Genomic DNA, 12,530 nt, shown 5'->3' on the forward strand with positions numbered 1-12,530 from the left:
TTGCGCGGTCGTGCGACGTGGCTCCCAAACAAAATTGGTGTCCTTTTTTCCCCCACAAATAGGGCTTTCTTTTGGTGGTATTTGATCACCTCTGCGGTTTTTATTTTTTGCGCTATAAACAAAAATAAAGCGTCAATTTTGAAAAAAAATGCAATATTTTTTACTTTTTGCTGTAATAAATATCCTCCAAAAACATGTATAACATTTTTTTTCCTCAGTTTAGGCCGATACGTATTCTTCTGCCTATTTTTGGTAAAAAAAATCGCAATAAGCGTTTATCGATTGGTTTGCGCACAATTTATAGCGTTTACAAAATAGGGGATAGTTTTATTATTATTTATTTTTTTACTACTAATGGCGGCGATCAGCAATTTTTTTCATGACTGCGACATTATGGCGGACACTTCGGACAATTTTGACACATTTTTGGGACTATTGTCATTTTCACAGCAAAAAATGCATTTAAATTGCATTGTTTATTGTGAAAATGACAGTTGCAGTTTGGGAGTTAACCACAGGGGGCGCTGGAGGGGTTATGTGTCACCTAATGTGTGTTTACAACTGTAGGGGGGTGTGGCTGTAGGTCTGACGTCATCGACCGAGTCTCCCTATAAAAGGGATCACTCGATCGATGCAGCCGCCACAGTGAAGCACGGGGAAGCCGTGTTTACATACGGCTCTCCCCGTTCTTCAGCTCCGGGGAGCGATCGCGAGGGGGCGGCTATTCGAAAAGCCGCGCCCTCGTCCTGGTTTTCTCCCCGCGGGTTACCGACCGCTGCATGTACTGGGGGGGGGGCCCCAATCGGACCTCCGACCCGCGGAAAGGCGGGGACGTACATGTACGCCCATATGCCTGTAAGTGCCATTCTGTGGACGTATATGTACATGCGGTGGGCGTTAACCGGTTAAGGAACACAACAACAAGTTTGGGGTGTTGACTTGACCTCCAAATTCTATAGATCTCAACCCAATTAAGCATATATAAGACATGCTGGAAAACAAGTCTGATCCACAGAGGCTCCACCCTGCAACTTACAAGACTTCAATGATCTGTCACCGATGGCTTGGTGCCAAATACTACAACATACCTTCAGCGGTGGGGTTCATGTCTCGATGGATTATGGTGGGTGGTCCTAAAGGTATAGCTGATGTAGGTGTCATACGAGACATATTCAACAAATCGAAGGGGGCTGGCATTTGGCGGCTGTGGCAAAGGCCTGAGAATTTATTCAGTACAAGGTTGATATTGTTTGTTAGTTAACCACTTGCCGACCGCGCACCGCCGTTATACGTCCACAAGGTGGCTCGGCTGGGCGAGAGCACGTAATATGACGTCCTCTCTCCCAGCCGCCACTAGGGGCGCGCGCGCGCCCCCCGCTCGCCCCCGACTCCCGTGCGTGTGCCCGGCGGGCGCGATCGCCGCCGGGCACACGCGATCGCTCGGTACAGAGCGGGGAGCTGTGTGTGTAAACACACAGCTCTCGGTCCTGTCAGCAGGGGAAATGCTGATCTTCTGTTCATACAATGTATGAACAGAATATCAGTGTTTCCCCTAGTGAGGCCCCCCCCCCCCCCCCCCACAGTAAGAACACACCCAGGCATACTTAACCCCTTCCCCGCCCCCTAGTGTTAACCCCTTCACTGCCAGTGGCATTTTTATAGTAATCCAATGCATTTTTATAGCACTGATCGCTATAAAAATGCCAATGGTCCCAAAAATGTGTCAAAAGTGTCCGAAGTGTCCGCTATAATGTCGCAGTACCGAAAAAAAAAATCGCTGATCGCCGCCAATACTAGTAAAAAAAATATAATAAAAATGACATAAAAATACCCCCTATTTTGTAAACGCTTATAACTTTTGCGCAAACCAATCAATAAACGCTTATTGTGATTTTTTTTACGAAAAATATGTAGAAGAAAACGTATCGGCCTAAACTGAGGAAAAAAAAATGTTTTTTTATATATTTTTGGGGGATATTTATTATAGCAAAATGTAAAAAATATTCATTTTTTTCAAAATTGTCGCTCTATTTTTGTTTATAGCGCAAAAACTAAAAACCGCAGAGGTGATCAAATACCACCAAAAGAAAGCTCTATTTGTGGGAAAAAAAAGACGCCAATTTTGTTTGGGAGCCACGTCGCACGACCGCGCAATTGTCTGTTAAAGCGACGCAGTCCCGAATCGCAAAAAGTACTCTGGTCTTTGGGCAGCAATATGGTCCGGGGGGTAAGTGGTTAAAAGAACCTGATTTGAACTAAAAAAATATATCTTTCATACCCCAAAAAAAAAAAAAAAGATTCTGGTGAAAAAAATGTTTTTATGAATAGATAATATAACAAATTATAAAAATGTCAGATTCCTCAGATTTCAGAGCAAGATTAAGCAGTTACTTTAGAATGGATTTGATTTTCTAAAGGAGTAAAATATTGTGTTGTAGCTTAGTGAATACGGGAACGCTATATTCACTTTGAATACGCAATTACTTACATGGGAAATAAAAAAAAAAATTCTTGTCAACGATTGGATTAATACAATGAACACAGTTTTACTTTATTTGCAAAAGACGTTAACCTGTACAAATGTCCACCTTGTAAAGTTAAAATGTTCTGCATTAGCAAATCAACTTATCTGATTTGTGAAAAACATTTTAAAAAACATTTTAAAACATAAAAAGTTATTGTTTCATAATTGCAGTCTATCTGAAATATTATTTCCTTAGTTTAGCTCTCATAGTAAACTTATAATTTGTAACTATTGTCAAAAAACAAAGAAAAATTCCCTAGTGTATCTGCAGTCCTAACTATACATTTTCAGAGTCTCCGAAGTTAGAGCAGATATATAATAATAGATAGATTGAGGGCAAGTATGTCAGGAAGGAGCCCACCAACTCCAACTTTGGAGGTTTTTAAAATGAATTTAGGAGTGGGGCCTGCAGTACACTAAGGTGCCGTGAAGTGGCCTTGCAGCTTATGCATATATTTGCAAATGTGTGCAAACGAAAACCCCTGGTTTTAGCCCGTGTTCACACAGCCCCCGACTTCAAAGTCACGTGACTCCTGCATGACTTTAAATTCGACCCCAGTGTGACTTTGGCAAGACTTGCATGCGATTTCTTTAACCACTTTAGCCCTGGAAGATTTGGCTGCTTAATGACCAAGCCATTTTTTGCGATACGGCACTGCTTTGCTTTAACTGACAATTGCGTAACTGTACCCAAACAAAATGTACATCCTTTTTTTCCCACAAATATAGCTTTCTTTTGGTGGTATTTGATCATCTCTGCGGTTTTTATTTTTTGCACTATAAACAAAAAAAACAAAAATTTTGAAGAAAAACACAATATTTTGTACTTTTTGCTACAATAAATATCCCCATTTAAAAAAAAAAAAAGCTATTTCTTTCCTCAGATTAGGCCGATATGTATTCTTCTACATATTTTTGGTAAAGAAAATCGCAATAAGTGTATATTGATTGGTTTGCGCAAAAGTTTTAGCGTCTACAAAATAGGGGATAGATTTATGGCATATTTTTTTTTAAACCGTAATGGCGGCGATCTGCAATTTTTATGGGGACTGCGATATTGCGGTGGACACATCGGACACTTTTGACACATTTTTGGGACCATTGACAATTATACAGCGATTCGTTCTAAAAAAAAAATGCACTGATTACTGTATAAATGTTACTGGCAGGCAAGGGGTTAACACTAGGGGACGATCAAGGGGTTAACTGTGTTCTAACTGTAGGGGGGATAGGACTAACTAGGGGAAGAGAGAGATCAGTATTCATACATTGTTTGAACACACGACCAGTCTCCTCTCCCCTGAAAGAACCAGGATCTGTGGGCCAGATCCTCAAAAGAGATATGCAGGCGGATCTGCTGTTCCGCCTGCGTATCCCTGTTTCTATCTTTGGAACTGATCCACAGAATCAGTTTTCAAGAGATAGACAGAAGATCCGACATGTGTAGGGGACTTACATTGCCAGATCTTAGGATGCAGTACCGCAGCCGCCTCGGGTATGCAAATTAGCACTTACGGAGATCCACGAAGCTTTTCAGCTTCGTTTTTTCTCCGTAAGTTTTAGTTTGCAATCGTAAAATTAGGGCTGCTTTTACAAAGTGTAAACTGTTTACACCTTGTAAAAGCAAACACTTCTGTCCAGCGACGCAGGTTTTTTTTTGTTTTACATTTTTTTTTCCCGCCGTATCTTCTTTTTTTCCCGACGCAACTTTATTGACCCGTCGCGATCCACAAAGCTCGGCGTAACGTAATTTCACGCTATGCACGTCGGGAAAATGACGTCACGAGCATGCGCAGTACGGCCGGCGCGGGAGCGCGCCTAATTTAAATGGGAATCGTCCCCGTTTGAAGAGGAACGCCTTGCGCCGGCGGAATTTAAGTTACACAGCCGAAAATTTCTAGGTAAGTGCTTTGTGGATCGGGCACTTAGGTAGAAATTTTAAGGCAGTGTAACTTAAATGGGAATTTTTAGGTTACGCCGGTTCTTTGTGGATCTGGCCCTGTGTGTTTACACTGCATATACACTAATCTGTCAGGAGCAATCGCTGGTGCCCGGTGGTCATCGCCACCGCCGGGCACTTGCATCGGCTCTGGGCTCTAGCGATGCGCACGTGCCTTTAGTGGCCAAATAGCAAAGCGACGTAAGGTAACGTTGCTTCGCCCAGCCGTGCCATTCTGCCGCAGTAAAACTGCGGCGGCTGGTTGGCAAGCAGTTAACAGAAGTCATCGCAAGTCGTGGCAAAGTCAGACCAAAAGTAGTGCAGGAACACAAATTGGGGTACAACTAGGGTCCGACTTCTGATGCGAAAAGTGCTCTAAAGTCTGAGCGATTGTTGCATCAGTGTGAACCAGGCCTTAGCCTCATCTGTTAGACAGGACAATTTGGTTTCTTGCAGGCTGGCTAGTAAGTGAGCATGGGATTTGTCTTTGTTGTTTTTTGACATACGTTACCTTTCCTTGTGCTCATTGATGCAAAGGCCAGTTATAGGTTGTGGTGGTTGCCATTTGTTTGTACTGTTTGTAACAATCATACCCTTTCTTTTAAATATTTTAAAAAACGAAATGTTAACAGATAAATATTTGTCAGGTCTCTGTCGTAATCTAGCATAGAATTATTAATGAGCTTTGCCTCCATTGAATGGTTTCCTGTAATAAAGACCAGTTAGTGCTACTCTCTCTTTACACTGCAAGATGACTGGTCTTGTATCCACCCCCACCCGTAGTTTTCCACAGGCAGCCTATAGGTGTAAAGCCTTCTGGCCCCCTGCTACAGCTCACCTATACTGGGTTTGTGAAGGCTTTTGGTGCACACAAAATGGATTTATATTCTTTGTGGCTATTGAAGAATATAGGAAAATGTTTAGTGCCAGGAGTTCAGCTTTTCATAATAAACTATCACATAATTTATCATCAATCCACTGCACCGATGCTCACCTTTTCCTCCTTACCTCCCATTAGCACCAGTACTCCAAGGTATGCTTTAACTTGCGTGATATGCCACATTGATTCAGCCGTGGAAGTCATGTTCACCAAAATCTTTTTTAGCATTTCTCATCGTGAAACAAAAAACATGTCAGAAAGAATTAACTGCAATGTTGGAGATTCAGAGAATTTTCTTTCTTTGCACTGCCGGTACTGTAAGCCTTTTTACAGCCATAGGTGGATTGCCCACATACCTTGACCTTGTTGCTTATGTCATTGAAGTGTTACCGTGTAAATTTGAATAAATACATATTCAGATGTCATACATATCTATCTATTGCCTCTGTTTAAATGCCTCAGACCCCACAGCAAAAATAATTTTTCTGAACACACCATATGGAGCAGTAATATATGCTATATTCATATTTTCTGGTTGAAAGAGTTCAAGAAAAACCTTGTTATCTCCATGGATATTCAAAATTTTCCATTCTAGTGGTCAAAGCGTATGTATTTTTTGACACAGCAAGTACCTGTAACTGATCTAAAATATAAGAAACATCCATACTCTGATAAAATGTACACACGTTCATTATTTCCAAGGAGAGCTGTGGAGTTTTTTTTTTCCTGTTTTTAATATTTTTTCATGACAGATGGCACATTAGGTAGATAATAAATTATTAAAGAAGGCCCGAACAAATGTTACAAAGAATGACACAATAAGGACGTTTTCTATGAGTTATGTCAGGGATGTTTGAAGGTTAGAATTTACAGTATAATATTATGAAACAAAACATGTTTACCTTCTAGGAATACAAAGCATGATGTCTAATTCTATAGACTAATATTTAATTGTAAAGTTTATATATAGATAATTCGATTTTCTATGACATTCAAGTTCAAGTTTTTTTTATAAAAACATTGGAAAAGCAGGAAAAAAAACTCAGTTTAACCACTTCAGCCCAGAAGATTTGGCTGCTCAATGACCAGGCCATTGTTTGCGATCCGGCACTGAGTCGCTTTAACTGACAATTGCGCGGTCGTGCGATGATGTATCCAAACAAAATTGACGTCCTTTATTTCAAAATAATCACAATGAATGTATATTGATTGGTTTGCTCAATTCAAGAACAAAAAACGGCTTCTCCACTGCAGATGTTGCTCTCCTGCTGCTATCCAGGGCCGGTGTCACCATTAGGCGGGACAGACAGCTGCCTAGGGCAACCAGGATGAAGGGGGCGGTAAAATTCATGCTGACACAGTGATCCCGCACAGCTGGCTGCTATCACACACCCTGCCGCACCGAGCAGATTGAAACTCTATTGCGGGATGCGGGATGATAAGCCAGAGGATGAGCCCCTCTTCTTCCGGGGTCCGCAAACTCCAGCTCTGTGACTGGCCGGAGTCGTGTGATGTCACTCCCACGCATGCGCGCGGGAGCTGCCTTTAACAGCATGACCCCATTCATAAAATGGCACGCTCAGTGTGCCTGCACCGTTGTCTAAGGCACGCATGCGCCGTAGACATCGGTGCTGTCATTTTTGCAAATATCTCCTAAACCGTGTAGGTTTAGGAGATATTTGTTGCACCTACAGGTAAGCCTTAATGTAGGCTTACCTGTAGGTATAAGTGGTTTGTAAGGGTTTACAACCACTTTAAGCCCCTTGAGAAAGGGGCTCCCTGTCCCGAAATGTGTTGCCATGTCCACTACCTAATGCATGGCATCATCACAATGCTCTTCCAACCAACGCTGTATCCTGGCCTAGGCCAACAAGGCCCAGGCCTAGGGCAGCACTTTGCAGGGGGGCAACACAGAAAGAGTCCCCACCGGCTTGCGTTACACTGTTAGTGTAGCGCCATTCTTATGTGGTGGACTGGGCAGAGAGGCAAATTAGTCTAGTGCCCCCATAAAGCGGCCGCACTGCTTCCGTTATGGGGGTGGGCAGCATTCCGCAACTGTGGGGGGGAGGCAGTGCTTCTAATTTTGACTGTCCTATCATCCTGGACCACAAACCTTCCTCACTGTGCTAAGCATTTTCTGCTGCACCATTGGCATGGTTATATCTTCTTAGTCCTCTCCATAAAATTATCTGAAATTTGTGCCTAAAGTAGAACTAAAGGCAACACTTTTTTTTTTTTTTGGTAGAGTAAGGGAAGGTTACAGCCCTGGTCAGTTAATTTTTTACCATCCCTGTCCCATTGCAGAGATTTCTCTTCACTTCCTGCCCTATAGCCAAACAGGAAGTGAGAGGAAATCTATGCAAATTAAGGGACTCCATTGGCCCCCTAGGCCCTCAGAACTAGTGTCCCCAGTCTAAATTTTCAGGGTGGGTCTTAAACAACAAGGGGTGTGGCCTTGACAGGAAGGGGTGGATCATATTTAAATTAGGGGGTGCACAAGTTTAGTCAGGCCTAGGGCAGCACAAAACCTGAATACACTACTGCTGCCAACCCCACTTTCTTCCCTGCAATCTATTGTCGCTCCAGAGCTGTGTCCTCACTGGTATTGGCCATCCCTAGAAAACCTCCTATTGGCTGCACACCACCAGATCAAAAGGAATTCCACCACCCACTATACTCTCTATGTGAGAGAGAAGACTGCAATCTAGAGGAGCTTGTGATTATTGATGTTTATACTACTCAAACTTGTGAAAAGTTTAGGAATTTGTAGCTCATTGGTTGCACCAAACAATGAATTTACTCCATGCCAGAAGTACGTATCAGGGCTTTTTCTGCCTAATTTTATTTAAAGCAAAGCAAAAAGTTCACACATCATGCTCTGCTGGTTTTTTTTGCCTTCCTCTGGATCAACTGTGGGTATGGAGTTGGGTGTTTGGGATTGTATTGTGTTTTTTTATTTTGTTTGTTTATTTTTTTGTGGTTGAACTGGATGGACTTGTGTCTTTCAACCTGACTAACTATGTAACTATGTAACACTTGAATAGTTTCCCACGCAGTGGGTTCCCACAATCAATGCAACAAAACATAGAATTCAGCCTCATGTCTCTCTTTGCAGCTTCACTGCTTAGGCCTAATGCCTTTTTCCTCCAGACCATCAAACACACAAACGCTGTATCTTTGTCAGCTTGACTGTTTTTTCTGCAGTTTCCAGCTGCTACATCCTTACAGGCTAATGCCGAGAGACTGTGGGGAATTGTGTCAAATCGATGTGGCCTGGGGGCGCAGGATTTGCAAGTCAGGCTAGCTGGGATCAGTAGTCCACCAACCAGTACAAGCTGTTAAATCACTAGACTTCCGGGGAGAGGTGCTGCAGGCCTCTGGCCTAGTAATCACGCAGCAAATACAACCAGCATCTGGGATTATTCAGAGTGATCTCTTTTGGCATAATGAAGATGATGGGACAGGAATCTAATAGTTTTACAGTGGATATAGTAATATTACACTGATATAGTAGTTTTACAGTGAAAACTTTGTGCAGGAGGAGAGAAGTCCTAGGAGCAACAGTCTGCAGGAGTTAAGAAGAGGAGCAATAGTCTGCATGTTGAGACTGTAAATGTTAGAAGTACATCAGTTCTTCAAGGCTAAACCGATTTACTAGACATGTGCACAGAATTTTTTTTTGTTTTTTTTTGTTCTGTTTCGTATCGTTCCGTAGGTTAGTTTCCGTTCGTTTTTCGTAAGACGCCCGTTTTCCTGTTCGTTCCCGTTCGTTTTTCGTACAACGAGATTTTTTCGTATTCTGATCGTTTCGTATTTTCGTTACCATTTTATTTTCGTACATGTGGGATGGTTCGTTATTCTGTTTAATTCATGTTCGTTACTTGTTAGACAATAATTTTCGTGAATTTTCGTCAATGATTTGCATTCTGTGTTTTGGATTCCTTTTTCTGTTCGTGTTTTCGGTCGTGTGTTCGTGTGACATCTATGACAATTTGTTGTGGATGTCATGTGGGCATGCGACTGAAGATACGAACAGAAAAAGGATTTTCGTCATTTTGTACTTTCGTAAATATATCGCGGGATTCGCGGCACTTTCAACACGCGGCTCATCCATATTAACGATTGTTAAGCCCCATACACTTGGTCAGACTTTTTTAACAACAAACATAAAAACGATCGTTTTCCGTTCGTTCTCAGAAAATTTGTTAGTTTTTAAAATTCATCAGAAAACCATTTTTGGGTTCAAAAGTCTGGCCAACTGATCTCCCTTCAGATGAAAATCCACAGAAAAGTTTATTTGGCTTTACTGTACTACTCAGCACAAAAGAGAAGCTGCTTCACTAACTACACTTACTGCCCATTCAAAAAAACGAAAATTACATCTGTGGCAAGGGATCTGCATTCTGTGTTTTGGGTCCTATTTCTTTTGGTGTTTTCGGTCGTGTGTTCATGTGACATCTGTAGGAAAAGATTTGCATTCTGTTGAATCCAAAATACGAACAGAAAAAAGGAATTCAAAATACAGGGTGCGGGTCTTTTGTTGTGGATGTCGTGTGAGCATACGACTGAGGGTGCGAACAGAGAAGGGATTCAAACAGGATACAGAATGCAAATCTTTTGTTGTGGATGTCGTGTGAACATACGGCTGAGGATACGAGCAGAGAGGGGATTCAAACAGGATACAGAATGCAAATCTTTTGTTGTGAATGTCGTGTGAACATACGGCTGAGGATACGAGCAGAGAAGGGATTCAAACAGGATACAGAATGCAAATCTTTTGTTATAGATGTAATTTTTGTTCTTGTGCCGTTTTCGTTTTGTCGTATTTTCGTCAGATTGTTCGTTTGTATTTGCGGTTGTTCGTTATGCGGCTCATTCGTAATCCTGTCGTTTTCGTATTTTGGTGCTTTAATTTTTTCGTATGTACACATTATTCTGCGGGTACGAAAATGAACATTTTCGTACGAAAATAACATTCGTACGAACGGGAATGCACATATCTACGATTTACTAATGTTCACTAAATATGATGGCAATATGATGGCAAAGCAACATGTTCTATGGGCATTCCATATCTCCCTTACCCCAACTAAGTTATATTCCCCAATAAACAAAAACAAAACAACGCAAATGACTGTTGATTGTCTCTGAGGTGATAGATGGAAGTCTGGCAGCAGGGTGATAGGGTGGATGTTAGTTACTAGTAGCAACCAAGCGCTATATATATATATATATATATATATATATATATATATACCGTATTTATCGGCGTATACCGCACACTTTTTTGCCTGAAAATCAGGGCAAAATCATGGGTGCGCGATATACGCCGATACCCGCTTCCCGCGCTTTGTTCGAACCACTATACCGAGCGCAGTACATTTGGGTATAGTCGGGCAGGCTCGGCTCCTCTCGTGGTCACGTCCTGTACGTCCTTTACGCGAGAGGAGCCGAGCCCGCCCGACTATACCCGAGTGTACTCCGCTCGGTATATGTTGGCGCAGGGGTTCGAACACAAAGCGGGAAGCAGGGATCGAGCGGGGATGGCCGCAGAAGGATGCCGGACCGGACGAGGCCGCCGATGGACACGATGGATGACGGGCAGGACGCGATGGACGACGGGCAAGACACTGACGAGGGGCATCCAAACTGTAAGTATTTTTTTTTTGCAGGAATCTTCCTTCAAGTTCGGGGATGCGCGCTATACGCCGGGGCTCGTTATAGCCCGATAAATACGGTATATATATATATATATAATGTAAAATAACCCAAATAAACATGTCTTGAAATAAAATCAAGTTATGATATGTTGAATACAAAACAAGAGAGTTTAGAATGCAAAGCATTTTGTGCTCTCAACAACATGAAATTTCTCATAAAAGAACTTGCCGTAAGGTACAGTTTAGGCCTGTGAAGCTGAAATATTATCCATTCAGTATACCCAGTAAAATGTCTTTCAAATGAACTTTGCAGAATCTATGGGAGGTACTGTGAAAGAATTGTTCCATGACTTCATACAAACCTAGTTTGTGTGAAAAAAAAATATTAATAGGAAGTCAGAATCAAATTAATGAGCTTTATTTGAACTGAATTTAAAATCTCGCAGCAAATGAGTAACATGTGTAATTCAATGTATGACTTTGTCTTGTCTTTGAATGCTTATTAGGCACATGTGGCTTGGAAATATGCAGTTAAATGACACTGGACACTTAAAGCATATCTAAATGTAAAACAAAAAAGTAATATACAGCAGCTTACCAGTCCTTATATGTGATGGTCATAGGGGTTGATTTACTATAAACAATGCGCAGCGCCGGTTCATGGCTCAATTGGTGCGCCAGATAAATCATTAATTGAGCGTATGAACTGGCGCAGCAGCGTGCGCAATGCAATAATAAATATGTAAAGCCGCCAAACTCCCTTTAGAAGTCTATGGGAGAAATCAAAAGTGTTCATTTTAACTGCTTGCCGACCAGCCACCGCAGTTATACGGCGGCAGGTCGGCTCTGCTGGGCGAGATGACGTAGATATATGTCATCTCGCCGTTCAGCCAATAGAGGCGCGCGCGCCCCCCGCTCTCCCCTAATGCCGATGCGCGTGCCCGGCGGGCGCGATCACCGCTGGGCACCCGCGATCGCTCGTTACAGAGCGAGAACCGGGAGCTGTGTGTAGCTCCCGGTCCTGTCAGGGGGAGAAATGACTTATCGTCTGTTCATACAATGTATGAACAGCGATCTGTCATTTCCCCATGTCAGTCCCACCCCTCTTCAGTTAGAACACACCCAGGGAACATAATTAACCCCTTCCTCGCCCCCTTGTGTTAACCCCTTCCCTGCCAGTGGCATTTTTATAGTAATCGATGCATTTTTATAGCACTGATCGCTATAAAAATGCCACTGGTCCCAAAAATGTGTCAAAAGTATCCAAAGTGTCTGCCATAATGTCGCAGTACCGATAAAAATCGCTGCTAGCCGCCATTACTAGTAAAAAAAAAATGAATGAAAATGAGATAAAACTATCTTGTAAACGCTATAACTTTTGCGCAAACCAATCAATAAACGCTTATTGCGATTTTTTTTTTACGAAAACTATGTAGAAGAATACGTATCGGCCTAAACTAAGGACATTTTTTTATATATATTTTTGGGGGATATTTATTATAGCAAAAAGTAAAAAATATAATTTTT

The sequence above is a fragment of the Rana temporaria genome, chromosome 4 (assembly GCF_905171775.1).
Source record: "Rana temporaria chromosome 4, aRanTem1.1, whole genome shotgun sequence".
In the NCBI taxonomy this organism is placed as follows: domain Eukaryota; kingdom Metazoa; phylum Chordata; class Amphibia; order Anura; family Ranidae; genus Rana; species Rana temporaria.